General features: G+C 41.3%; 1 protein-coding gene across 1 annotated transcript in view; it reads right to left on the bottom strand.

Moving 5' to 3' along the window:
- LOC124606513 (cuticle protein 21-like) overlaps window positions 1-15,204 on the bottom strand; it is a 36,424-nt gene that overhangs the window by 20,246 nt on the left and 974 nt on the right. The gene's annotated exons all lie outside the window — the stretch shown is intronic.

Genomic DNA, 15,204 nt, shown 5'->3' with positions numbered 1-15,204 from the left:
CGTGTTGCTAGGCGTGTGGAAGATGTGGGGGACAGGAAATGATCACAAGTAAAGCACTTGTCCGGAGACGAGACACAACAATACCCATGAAAACATTGTTTTCCAGCGTGTCACGTTTGGTTGAGACAGAGTAAATATAATGTGAAACGCCACTTTCGTCCGCACATCGGAGCTTCCGTGGCGTAGCGCTAAATCACATTCGCGGCCTCGGTCAGGTTCTATGCGCTTCTGGCTATAAACGGCGCACCAAACAAACTATGTGATGTGCTGCTTCGCAGATATAATCGGAAACGTTCTTTGGCGGACTAGGGTAATTCCTTGCACTGCTGCACGCGTAACGTTAGTTTCGAGAAGGATCGTCAGCCTCGCTTTGACCAGCGAGCCAGCTTTCAACTCCTCACCACTCCGACGTCAATAATCGAAGCCCTGTGGTAATCCAGTCTTCCTATTAGTTTGATGCTGCTCACCTCGAAATTCTCTCTCACACTAACCTCTTTGCCCCAGAGTAGCACCTACACCTTACTTCCTCAATTATTTATTGAATGTATTTCAATCTCTGTCTTCCTCAAGTACCATATCGTCCTGTCCCTTCTTGTCAGGGTTCTCCATATGTTCCTTTCCTCACCTTACCAGTCCACCTAATTTTCAAGCTTCTGTTTCGTCAAATCTCAGACACTTCGATTCTCTTCTTTTCCGATTATTCCGCAGTCCTTGATTCACAAGCGTGCACCCCTGTGCTCCAAAAGTCCATTCTCAGTAATTTCTTCCTCAAATTAAGGTCATGTTTGATACCTGCGGACATCATTTGGTCAGGAAATCCTTGTTTGCTCGGGCTAGAGCCGGCCGCGGTGGTCTAGCGGTTCTAGGCGCTCAGTCCGGAACCGCGCGACTGCTACGGTCGCCGGTTCGAATCCTGCCTCTGACATGGATGTGTGTGATGTCCTTAGGTTAGTTAGGTTTAATTAGTTCTAAGTTCTAGGGGACTGATGACCACAGATGTTAAGTCCCATAGTGTTCAGAGCCATTTGAACCATTTTTTTTGCTGGGGCTAGTTTGCTTTTGCCTTCACTTCGTGGTCCCCAAGTTTGATGATAAGATTCTCGCTATTCTCAGTTCGGATGGTTTTCATTATTTTCGCCTTTTTCCCGCTCACTCTCAGTCCGCGTTCTGTACTGATGAGACTGCTTATTCCATTCAACAGATCCTGTGATTATTCATCACGTCCAATGACGACAGTAGCGTAATCACCGAATGTTATCATTGATATCCTTTCGCCCTGAACTTTAATCCCACTCTTTAACCTTTATTTTAATCCCATTAATGGTTCCTCGATGTATCGATTGAACACTAGGGGTGGAAGACTGCGTCCTGTCTTATACCCTTTCTTATCCGAGTAAAACAGAGTAGGGGTTTGATAAAAAAAAAGTTATACAAATAAATAATAGTAATAATGATTATAAAATATCCAACATTCCACATAACTCCTTCAGTTTATGTTTTTTTCCCTTCTTCTTTCCTTTCTAGAAATACTTACCCCCGCAAGCTATGCATAGCACAATACTAGCACCTCTTCCTCTTTCTGAGGTCAACATCTCACTCATTATGGAGGGACGCTGACTCAGTTTTTCAGGATAGCAAATGGGAAGTTGCGATACAGAATATGGCCCAGAGATGTGTGTGTGTGTGTGTGTGTGTGTGTGTGTGTGTGTGTGTGTGTGTGTGTGTGTGTGTGTGTACTCAGTGTTATGAAACATTGTGTGTATAGTTTGTGCAGTGACTGATAGTGAGATATGAGTGAACAGTGTGGCATTACATTATTTAATAAGTTATTTGTAAGAAAAGTATTGTATACCAGGAGTAAATCTAATCATTGTCTCTAACTAGAATTCTGTAAATATATGTGTATACGAATTAGCATATGTTAAATTGATTTAAACTTGCAAATAATTTGACATGTCCTATATCATTGTAAAAAGAGATCTGCGGATGAATAAAGCTGCTGCTACTACTACTACTACTACAACTACTACTAGTCTCTTGAACTTACATTCTTCTTCTTCCCTCTTGGTTCTTGTACATATTGTATATTACCACTCTTTCCTTGTAGGTGCCACCTCTTTTCCTGAGAATTTCGAAATCTTGCATCATTTCCAATTGTCGAACACTTTATATAGGTCTACAAGTCCTATAAACGTGTCTCCATTCTACGTAAGTTTTGCTTCCATTACCGAGCTCAATACCAAAAATGTGTCTCTGTGCCCTTACTTTTCCTAAACCAAATTTGATCTTCATCTAATAACTCCTCAAGTTTCTTTCTCTTTTTGTTACATTTGTAACAACTAAATAATGCTGTGGTAATGACAGTGTTGAAGGAGACAAGAAGCAAATTATGCTTCTCATACTGATGGTCTGCATACCATCCACTATAAAAACACAAGTTAACAATGAGCATTTTTATGACATTAATCAGTTGATTACAGATGTGATAATTATCAGAGATTCAACAAATGAGCTCCACACACAGAAAAACACATTGGCTTACATGGTTGTTCTTTTAAGCACAGAAATGGTATGTTACGGACCTGGATTTCCATTCAAACCACTGTTACTCAGCACCATCTGTATGAGTTTGGAGTTTGTAAGGGGAATTTAGAACTACATAGTATATTGCATACAGTAATGCAAATTAAGTTATCTGAAGTCTACCTCGCTTAAATCTGAAAACTTGTGCTTGAATAGAATCACTACTTAAAAAGGCCGACAAATGTTGCTGTAGTCTTATGGCAGTTTCCAGAACGAAATATCATTTTAGTAAATCGAAACTGCACACACACGTACAGGATTTATCGTAATTAATGGTGTATTCGCTTACCGTTAAAAATACGCGCCACTAGCAGCAAAAAACTCTCAATAAATACAGGTCCGCAAACGTACCGTTTGAGAGATAACTGTGACTTTGTGGTTACCAGCCACCACTGACTTGATTCTGCATAAATATCATTCCAGTTAAGAAAAGTACAGAATCAAGAAAAGCTATTAAGAATGGTTCAAATGGCTCTAAGCACTATGGGACCTAAAATCGGTGGTCATCAGTCCCATAGACTTAGAACTACTTAAACCTAACTAACCTAAGGGCAGCCTACACATCCATGTCAGAGGCAGGATTCGAACCTGCGACCGTAGCAGTAGCGCGGTTCCGGAAAGAAGCGCCTAGAACAGCTCGGCCACAGCGGCAGTAGCTATTAAGAGATACTGTGACAGAGATGCAGGTGTTTTGAATGCACACGACAACAGTTACTTGACTGTACTCGTAGTTAAAGGAAGTGTTTAGAACGTCACCTTCGCACCTGCCTGCTTGACTGTAGCCGTTGCTGAAATGAGGTTCGAACCCTTTCAAACACGACTGGATCGTTTTGAAATTCTTCACAAGCACTGACAAGTCTGTACTTCAATTCCTCAACTGTGTTAACGAGAGAGACGTACATTACACCTTTAAGGTTGCCCAAAACACAGAAATGCTTGGGGTTCATACCAGGAGATCTTGGACGCCACGGTACTGGTCTTCCTTGCCCAATCCATCTTTGACGACATCGGCGCGTTTGAAGTGGTCTCGTCGTAGCCACAAAATGTGCCGTTGCTCCATCAAGCACGTATAGGGGGCGTTCAAAACGTTTCCGTTCGAGGGCGTTGCTGCAGCTTATATGGAACGTCTTGCGACTCAGATGTGAGTGTATGAACAACGAAATGTGGGGAAGATATTAGTCTGACATTCGTGGCTTTCAGACGTGCGTGCGCTAAATGCGGAAACGTGAACTGAAGCAGTGTTATTACCAAAAGCGCTCAAAAGGACAAACGTGCTGCTACTGGTCCCTCTCGGTTATTGATTTCAAGGAACCTGGTGTCTCCATCACTGGGGAATGGTGTAGCCCAGTGCTGGAGAAATTAAGGCATGCAGTTCAGGCGAAATGTTCGGGAAAAGTGCGACAAGGGATGTTGCTGCTGCTTCATGGTAACGCACCTACCCATATCGTAAAAGTCATAACGTGGAAGTCGCACCCACTCATGTGGGAGACAATCGAGCACCCGCCCTACAGTAGTGACCTCTCACCACGCGATTTTCACGCCCTTGGTCTCTTAAATAAGGCCGTGAAGGGTTGATGATTCTCGTCGGACGATGATGTGCGTCAGTCAGTTACGGAATTTTTCACACAGCAGGATTCGGTGTTTTACCAAACGGGTATCTGAAACCTGGTGCGTCGATGGGTTCAAATGGTTCTGAGCACTATGGGACTTAACATCTGTGGTCATACGTCCCCTAGAACTTAGAACTACTTAAACCTAACTAACCTAAGGACATCACACACATTCATGCCCGAGGCAGGATTCGAACCTGCGACCGTAGCAGTCGCGCGGTTCCGGACTGAGCGCCTGAACCGCTAGACCACCGCGGCCGGCTGCGTCGATGGGATAATTGCTTCAATGCTCATGGCGATTTTGCTGATTGGCATGCCGATGTTGGACTGTGCGGACCTTCGAACGAAAACTTTTTGATCGCCCGTTATGCCACATCGTGTGGCGTTGCTCTAAGGGAACATCCTCAAGCAATCATGCAAGACGATGTTGTAGGAACCGAAGGTAATACCGTTCACTACGTTTGTATGATAACATGTACGGCCCAATAAGACCATTACCTAGTATTCCGAACCACGCACTCTATGAGAAACTTCGCTGATCTGAAGACTCGTGCAGAGTATGTGGGCTGGAGCGCAGATGACTTCAAACGTGAAAAGCGTGATAATTAAACACACTCACGAATAAACCCTGCTTCGTTCCATAGTGCTCAGAGCCATTTGAACCATTTGTTATACTGCATTGCATTGATGGACCAACACTCTAGTAAACGAGTGGTCAAGATGTATATCCCATGGATGGAAATTTAATACTGTGTACAAAACTTGGAGCTGAACACCGACCCTTGCTTTAGAGATGAAAGTAAAAGTGTTACTTATCTCTGTTGGTTTAAAATATCAGACAAGAAATTCTGCTCGTATTTCAGCTCATATTTAGCATTTGCGTTTATTGAGATAGAACGATTTTTCATGACATATTACCTATTAAACATATTTTCCCAATAAACAGGTAAATGTATTCGGTTTTGCACTTGGATGCCATGTCCATTTGATTTTAGAGTTTATTTGCGTTTCGCTGGATCTTGCCGTTATGGTGCTAGCTTCTAAATCCACGTTTAATTTCTACATTTAAGTTTATGTTTCACAGTGTCCACTAACATTTTATACAACTTTTCAACTGGAAGGACCACACTGATATTTCATACTAAGTCATTCTTGTAGGAGAGTGAAAATTGAGTTTTTTTCCATATTGTGTCCGCCTCCGTAGCTGAGTGGTGAAAGTAGATGGCTGCCTTGCGGAGGGCCCGGGGTCGATTCTCGATACTGCCGAGGATTTTTCCTTGGTGGGAGGACTGGCCGGGGGTGCACTCAGCCTTGTGATGCCAACTCAGGAGCTGCCTGATTCATAGGTAGCGGCTCTAAAGTTTAAAGGTCGACAATGGCCGGGAGACCGCCGTGCTGACCCCATGCCCACCCATGTCGCATCCGAGTGACGCCACATGGCAGAGGATGACACGGAGGCCGATCGGCATCGCTTGATCTTTAGGACCTGATCGCAGAGTTTACCTTTTTTCTTTTCCCATTGTGTCATCCACATTCTTCCAGTGAATCTCGTTTCTGTGTTGTTCTCAGGGCGCTTTTTTCTGTTTATTAATTCGCTGTGCACACTTTTGTTTGCCAAAAATTTGTTGTGTCCCTACAATCTTAGCACTACATAATACCTCCACCATAGCAAAAATCATTATTTGTTATACCGATATTGATTGGCTGACGATTTTCATGGGTTGTAAGATTTCGAATAACATCTTCGTTATTGTATTTTCTTTACCCTATAAGGAATTATGTCTCTTAAATGTTACATACAGATAAGTTTTGATAGAATATCCACTGCCTCACATATAAGGTGAATCACCCTAAAGGGGAAGAGGAAACAACGTGAAACCTTATGGATTGAGAGGGTATGCTATTTCGATGACTACAATACCATGTCATATTTACAAAGAACTTGGGAGTGTGGGCCCACTTATCAGTATGACGTTACACCCTCGCTTGTCTGGATCCACCCTCTAATGCCCCTCCTGAGGCAAATCGGCCCAGAAATGTGTGAATTCTGGTACTGGGACAAACATCCGAGATGGTCAACCACATGTTCTACATGGAAGACATCAGGCATGCATGGAAGCAACTGGTCTGCAATAATGCTCAGGCAGTCATTAGTTGTTGTGATGCCTTCGATTACTACCACAGGCACCAGGCACGCCTTGGATATCTAGTCTCCGTTTCTCTATTCAGATTTATGTTTTGAGAATAATTCCAAAATTATTTATATCCTATGAGACAATGATAGCTTTCAATAGGCAACGACCAATTTATTTGCCCATTCTGAACCAATCTGAGTATATGCTTCATCTCTGATCAGCTCGATGTCGACGGGACGCTAAACTACCATCGTTGTAAAACATTATTTGTAGGTAGTTAGTGATTAGGAAGTTAGTACCTGTCCAAATACGTCCTAAAATCTCCTCCACCTTGGACCGTGATTGTTGGAAGAAATACATACATTTGTAGCGTCAGTCGTTTTGATATTCCGTGAATTATCTAGTATAACTAACAGTTTGTGTTCACCCATGTGATTTACGAAACCCTACGGGGATTTTCGGTGGGGCAAAGTGGGCATGGGTCTAGCATACCAAATATCACGCAGCATTAAGTATCAGAGAAACAAGTTAGAGGTCACTGTTTTAAATATGGATAGTGTCTCCAAAATTATTCAAATGAACGTCACTAGCCTCTAGTGTTTTTGTTTCACGTGATGAAGAGGTTTTGATGTTACTGGATTTATCTCTTAAATGAGAACGTGCTTTGTCGTTTGTTAGCATTGACGACGCTACCATTCGGGGTACATGACTGTCGAGTGTAACATTACACAGTGTTATCAATCCCAACTGACATGTGAGAGGGTGCTTATCAAATTGCCTATTTATCGAGAAATATCACGAACAATTTCTTATGCATTTTTTAAATATAACATTAATTTGAATGTGGAAGGTGAAATGCTGTCCTTTAAAAAGGATTACATGGCTAGGGACATCATTGAAGAAAATATATCACTTTACAAGCCTTTAAACGACATTTGGTACACTATAAGAGACGTCGCTGCACGATTTTATGGTAATGAACAAACCGATTCAAAGTCTTACTCTGTTGTCATACTGGTAAAAACTTACTTGTAAATAGTTTACGGGACATCAATTCACGAACTGCAAATTACGAAATCGTGCTACTCCACCTCAACCCCATCCACCAAAGTGGGAAAATTAGAAATTTACTACGTCTGTAGGGGACTCCGTGGATTTTTACCTGCACGAAAACACTTCACTATTTGAATACCTCTGACAGAACTTATGTTACATTTATTAACATATGGCTACAAGGAAGTCAAATTCCGTGTTTCCCGCTCACGCATAAACGTCCCAAAATATTCTAATCAACCAGTTACTCAAAAATCTGTGTGTAGTTACGAATTACAAGAATAGGAAATCTAGAGCAGTGTTTCTTTTCATTTGCATCTTCGTTGCAATCTAAATGACGCATAAACGGTTAAGTACGAATTAAAAAATTAACAAGTTGGAATGGGATTTATAACTGCGCGGCATTTCAGAGCAGTCGTGCCCCACTGAAGCGCCGGCCATAAAATTATCACGAAAGTACGTAATTTGCTGTTTATCTGCATGTTATTTTCCTCTTTTTCGGCTCAGATTAAATAAGACAAAAATGTCAGATGTGCAGAGTAAAAGTAGTCAGTAAAAATGAATTTAATATTGTAAAAAAAACCAGTATGTTCAGTGAGCTTAATGGTAAACATTTTAAAACGTTTAGAACAAACAACAGTAGACAAGTAAATACAAACATTTCAAAATGTAGTGTTTGGTATCAAGAAGCAGCATTTTACTCTTTGCTTCTTAATCTTCACTCATGAAATTTTGTCAGTACTGAAAAATAAGAGAAGGAAGTATGTTTTTAAAATCTCTGTCCATCGTTAACACATACCTGTTATGTATAATTATTGCGCGACAGGGACATTTGAAACACCATTCCAAAAGCCGTGAGCGTAAACAATGGGCGACTTGCAACTCTCGGAAGTTGCATTATTATCAATGCTGGATATGCACCTCTTCTAGAATATCTACGAGCGGACTTCAAAACGTAATCTACACATTATTATGGTATGCCAAGTAACTATTAGTGAATGCTGCAGCACATAATGACACAGATACACTGTTTTTTCGGCACCTTGGTCATGGAGCCATTCGAGAATCGCTGTGTGAACGCCCTCATCGTTGGAATACGTACAGTTGCAGCGAATCAGTTCCTTGACGGCCTGGGTCTTGTTGTCTGTGGTCGATGTCTGTGCAGCACTGGTGAAATTGTTGGCTGGACACCACATTGCATTTCTTCAGTATATATCACTAGAATGTCCACAAGAGCCGTGCTGTTCTTCTTACTTCAATTTTGGAGTACGTTTCCAGTAGCAGCGCAATTTCACCCTCACACTGTGATATACCTTTTATCCGCACCGCAGCAGAATTGTGTCTACACGAAACTCAAAAACATGAGGTTCTTTTCTGACAATGTACATATCTTGTTGCGTAGTGGTCTTGGCGTGGGACGACCTATGTAATGTACTTTCTGAAGTCCCCTCGTACATCTCTTTACTCTTCATTTTAAATATAATTTAGATATATAGTCCAATTTTGCTGTAGTCTTCTGCTTGTCTCGGCCGCATATTTACCAAACACTCCGTTAACTGGCAGAGAAGCGGGATATCTTTCATTTAACAAATGCAGTTCAAAACAAGGATCTAAAGACTCTCTCATTCACTTCGCTCTACCTCCTTAGTGACTGCAAATGTGTTCCTTCATAGCGACTTGCAGAAGACGTATTTGTCCAAAAGTTCGATGAATATACTAGGTATCTCATTCAAATGCTGTAAGTTAATATCTCTTACTGATGAGCGATAAACACAGAAAAAAAAAACCTGAAAAGGAAAGCAGTTACTCTGTGACATGCAACCGGCAGCGAAAATACGATGAAGAGTGTATGTGGCTTTCGATAGGACCGATACGAAGATAAAAATAGCTACAGGTCTATAATTTTTCTGATACGCCCTCAGCAATAGAAGCGCTTCGTAATCTGAATCGTAGCCAAAAAGCTATAAGTTTTACAAATCTTTTGTGTACTTTTCTTATATACTTGCGAAGTATGTGTCACACTGCCATGTCTTGACAGTTACTCTGTGCGTGGTCTTCCTGGTGAGTGAACGCTGAAACTTGAGGTAGGAGTCAACACAGCGATACATGAAACTTGTATCAACGTTTTGCCAGAATTTACTACAGAATAGTATGAATGTACTTCTGGAGAACACAGGTGAATTAGGAGACTCGAAGTTTAGTTTCTTGATGTTTTGTGACTTGGCGATAAGGAGCGCGATTTGTAAGCGAACTAAAAAGGCAGCATAGCAATTTATAGTCATTAAGTTTCAGTGCTAAAGCTGGCAGACATTTTATGAATTTCTTATTTTTCTGAAGCCGAACCTGGATTTTATAAAGAATCAGCATTATTTGAGAAATTTCTATATTGGACGCTAAACCGTTTACGAAAAAGCAGTGATCCCATAATACGTTTACGAGAAATTCTTGACACTCGTTTCCAGCGTCAGTTCTAAGTTACGTTGTTGAGATGTATCCATTTGTATAAATGATTATAGAACATAAAACGGTAGAAGTATGGCGAATTCTGACCTTTCGCAGCTTAGTAAACGATTCTACCCCAGTCGTTCATTTATCTCAAACAGTGTAACGTACGAGGAATTTTTCAGTAAGGAGGGCGGTGAATTTGATAGTTGGTGGCAATAAGACTAGCTGAATTGTAAGTTTCTCTCAACAGAAATGGCTGGTTTAGACAGTTTAGGAAACCATGTCAAGTTTCCGATACGAAGTTCTTAACAATTGTTTTTCAGAACATAAGGACGGAAGAAATAAGGGTAAAAATGTGGAACGTCACCTGGTCCAAGAGAAACAATCCCTTAATGAGATCATTAATGAAAATAGGCTGAAATGATTTGGCAATCTGAGAAGGATGGTTCCACAAGCAGCTAGTGTGGTTGAAGAAAGAAGTTAGAGAGACTAAGAAGGCGGCCAAGAAAATATGAATCGAACAGATAAGAGACGATGTAGCACAGCGAGGTCTGCACTTGTATCAGACTGTCATCGATATCCCTTGAGTGCATAGAAATAAGTGGAGCAGGCTCATTCACCGCACCTGCAAAACTAAAGGAACTGGAAAGAAACTAACAAAAAAAGTCTTACGGCTGGAGCTGCTGCTGTTGTCAGTGTAACGTATATTCACGGATGTTCGATTCTTCAGTGTAGCAGGAAATGAAGGAAGATTAGGTTTCAACATCCCGTCTACGTTGAGATCGTTACAGACGGAGCACAGGCTCTGCCTGGGGCTGAAATTCGCCCATGTGCTTTTCAATGAAGCCATCCAGCCTTTCCCTTTAATGATTTAGGGGAACCACGAACAACCGAGATCTGAATGGTGGGACAACGATTCGAAACGCTGCGCTTCAGAAAAAGAGTCAGAATGCAGCTTAGTACGTCAGCGGTGATTCTGTGTTGCGAGGAGAACTGTGATTAGTGCTCGTGCAGAGAGTGCACTGTTTGTGTTGTTGAGGATTTCTACGGGAACGAAAGGGAGATGGCGAAATCATTTGTCGATTCGTTGTTTACTTCTCTCGGACAGCAGAAGATTGGCCCATACGCCATCACTACCTTCGTGGTACTAACGCGTGCTTTAATATTTTACCCAGAATGTAATCCAGTTATGATTTGTCTGTCTGCCTCTGCACCTAGCGCTACCGCACTATGTGAAGTGACTCAGTGTGTAACGCTATTGTAAATATAATACTGTCATTAATATGTATATTTTAAAATTTTTTTGCTCTGTAATAATTTTGAAAAATTAAGCAAATACTATAACGAGAATGGGCCCAGGAAATGACCTGGGGGGGTCTCTGCAGACATCATGAGACTCTGGCATAAAATGGGGGTGATACGCGATTACAAGAACTCAGCAAGAGAGTTCTCACAGCCTCTGTCACCTCAATTCTCCAACTTCCTACCTACACGTGGTGCCCCTGTTAAGCCGAGCAACTCAGCGGAAGGTTGGGTAACCAACCCCAGCGGGAAACTGAGTCGGTGAGCAGATAGGAGTTGGAGGACAGTGGAAGGCAACGGGAAACCACCACTGAACTATCCCAAGAAAACCCCATGGCTTCGCTCAGCTCAAAATGTTCCGGAGTTTCAAGTTCACCGATCGGATCTCCGGGGGGAACCAGGTTGAGAGGAGCTTCATGAAGAGTAAGATGGTGCAAAGAGAAGCACTGCATAGGAACATGGAATGTAAGATCCATGTATCAAGGAAAACTAGACATAGTGAAAAGAGAAATGGAGAAAATTAACATCGACATATTGGGAATAAGTGAAATGAGGTGGACTGGCATGGGAGAATTTGCTTCGGATGGCCATATGGTGTATTATTCTGGGCACGATAACAACAGAAGTAATGGAGTAGCCTTCATAGTTAGTGATAAAGTGAGAAAAGCTGTAATGGGATGCAAATATAAAAATGATAGAATGATGTCCATCAGACTTCAAGGTCAGCCCCTCAACATCACAGTAATTCAAGTTTATGCACCAACAACCGATGCTGAAAAGGAAATTATTGACCAGTTATATGGCGATTTACAAGAATTACTACTGTCAACACCTAAAAAGGATATCGTCTTCATAGTTGGAGATTGGAATGCAAAAGTGGGAAATGAAGCTGTAGAAGGTATAACAGGGAAATATGGTCTTGGTACAACAAATGAAGCTGGACAGAGACTCCTAGAATTCTGCAAAGAAAATTCATTGATAATTACTAATACACTGTTTCAACTACCAAAACGACGCCTATATACCTGGACTTCGCCAGATGGCCAACACCGGAACCAAATTGATTACATACTTTGTAATCAGAGGTGGAAGAGCGCGGTTCAGTCAGCTACAACAAGACCTGGGGCTGACTGCGGATCAGATCATGAGCTCCTGATTGCAAAATTTCGGCTGAAACTTCAGAATGTAGCAAAAAGTATCCCAACTTGCAGATACGACCTTAACTCTATACCCTCCGACTATGCTGTAGAGGTACAAAACAGATTTAATGTATTACAGCTGGAGGACAAAAGCTGGCAAGAGATCTGGACAGAAGTAGCTAATACTGTCAAGGAGGCCGCAGAGAAACACATTCCCAAGAAAAGGAACAGTAAGAAGGCTAGATGGCTATCAGTTGAGGCACTGCAAGTTGCAGAAGAACGAAGGAAAGCAAAAATCAAGGGAGATAGATCAGCTATGTTTGAATTAAATAAAGAATTTCAGAAATTAGCTAGAAGAGATAAAAATATATTCTTTAATGAATAGTGCAAGGAAGTTGAAGATAGTAACGGAATGGGGAAGACAAGAGATCTTTATAAGAAAATTAGAGAAATTAAAGGAAAATTCCAGGCAAAAATTGGAATGATAAAAGATAGAAACGGGAAAGATCTGAGTGAAGCAGAGGATGTGAAGGAAAGATGGGCAGAATATGTAGAAGAACTATACAAGAAAGAACTGCATCATGACAGGGCTCCTACTGCTGATGTTAATGTTAATTTAGAACTAGAGCCAGATATTTTGGAGAGCGAAATTCAGTGGGCCCTTGAAAATATGGCTGATAACAAAACTAGTGGACATGATGAAATACCAGCAGAATTGTTTAAAGTCACTGGAAAGGATGCAGTGAAAGTGCTGCACTCAATATGTCAAAAAATATGGATCACGCAGCAGTGGCCAGAAGACTGGAAAAGATCAGTATTCATCCCAATTCCAAAGAAGAAAAGTTCTAAAGAATTCACAGATTACCGAACAATCGCACTAATTTCACATGCTAGCAAAGTTATGTTGAAAATCTTACAAAATAGACTTCGCCAATATCTAGATCGAGAGCTACCAGAAGAACAAGCTGGATTTAGGAAAGGAAGACGAACTAGAGATCAAATTGCTAACATTCAGTGGATTATGGAAAAAGCGAGAGAATTCCAGAAAGATGTGTACCTCTGCTTTATTGACTACGCCAAAGCCTTTGACTGCGTCGATCACAACAAATTATGGAACGTACTGAAAAACATGGGTGTACCAGATCACGTCATTCATCCGATACGGAGTTTATACCTTGACTAAGAAGCCACGGTGAGAACTATGTATGGAACAACGAAATGGATAAAGATTCAGAAAGGGGTCCGGCAAGGCTGCATGCTGTCACCGTACTTATTCAATTTGTATGCAGAACATGTTACGAGGAATGCGAGGCTAGATGAAGGAGAAACAGGAATTAAAATAGCTGGAATAAATGTAAACAACCTCAGGTACGCGGATGATACGATCCTGTTGGCAGAAAGTGAAGAGGAATTGAGAACACTCTTACTGAAGGTGAAAGACGAAAGTGAAAAGGCCGGTCTTATGCTGAATGTGAAGAAAACGAAAATTATGGCAACTACACCTACCAATTCGTGGGATATAGCAGGAGAAACCATGGAGGTAGTGACCACATTCAGTTATCTCGGTTCCCAGATCTCTGCTGACGGCGACTGCAGCCATGAAATCCGGAGACGCCTGTTGCTCGGTAGACAGGCGATGTCAAACCGTGACAAGGTTATAAGGTCCAGAGATATAACACTAGCAACAAAGATCCAGTTGTGATGTATGGATGTGAGACCTGGACCATTAGAAAGGCTGAACGGCGAAGAATTGACTACTTCGAATTGTGGTGTTGGAGGAAACTTCTTAGAGTTCCATGGACTGCAAAGAGAACCAACAGATCAATATTGGAGCAAATTAAACCAGATTTCTCCCTGGAAGGTCTAATGTTAAAACAAAAGCTGACCTACTTTGGACACACAATGCGAAGGCATGCCTCGCTGGAAAAAATATTAATGCTGGGGAAGATTAAAGGAACTAGAAGAAGAGGACGTCAGAGGATGAGATGGATCGATGGCATCACAGAAGCAATGTGTTCCAATCTGGAAGGTCTACGGGAGAAAGTGCAAGACAGGAGAAAGTGGCGTGATTTGGGTCATGGGGTCACGAAGAGTCGGAACCGACTAAACGAATAGAGAGAGAGAGAGAGAGAGAGAGATAACGAGAATAAGCTTTTGGTAAGTGTAGTTCATCTATTTAAAATAACCTCTTTGACGTAGGTGGAATAAATGTATTAAAACATATTTTGTAAATAATTACGTAATATTTAAAGAACAACTGTAATTAATTATGTCAATTTTGTATGTATATGCTGTCATGCAATTGTATATGGTTCATACTTAGGGTTTTTGTAAGCAGAAGTGTAAATTGAAAAGGTGTAGGGATCATAGGTAGAATGGAACTGCAAGACTGGGTTTTGGCCTCGGACGTGTTCTCATGATTGGCGCAGTACGGAAATAAATTAATAGCTCAGAAATTTGCAATTTTACCGTCGCCACCAAGAGGAAGACAGAGCTATGTACATCAAGAGCCGTACCTGCGCAATGTTACTACGCAGCACCGCCTCACGCCACCTCCGACATCAGTAACCTTATTTAGAAGTGTATCACAGTATGAACTATCCATCTTCAATCAGTGGAATATAACTGTTAAATGTACCTTTGTGTTTAACCGTGATTTTCCTATTTCATTTACCTCAGTAGGGTCCTTACCTAAACGAATTTATTCCGAGTATCCTGATGTTTATTGCAGCTTATAATAGTAAATTACTGGCAAGAGTACTGTTTTGGTAGTAAATTCTGAAAATCATTATTAAATACTAAAGTTTGCACGTATAAGTTTAAGGGCCACCGCTTTGCGTGACCATGAGGATAAGTTTTCAATAGCATTCCTGAAAGTAAAGTAACATATTTGTTTAACTGCAACAATCTTAACAGTAATTGTTCGTGTTGCTTCTC

Source organism: Schistocerca americana, chromosome 3, assembly GCF_021461395.2.
Source record: "Schistocerca americana isolate TAMUIC-IGC-003095 chromosome 3, iqSchAmer2.1, whole genome shotgun sequence".
NCBI lineage: Eukaryota > Metazoa > Arthropoda > Insecta > Orthoptera > Acrididae > Schistocerca > Schistocerca americana.
This window is presented reverse-complemented; position numbering and strand designations above follow the sequence as displayed.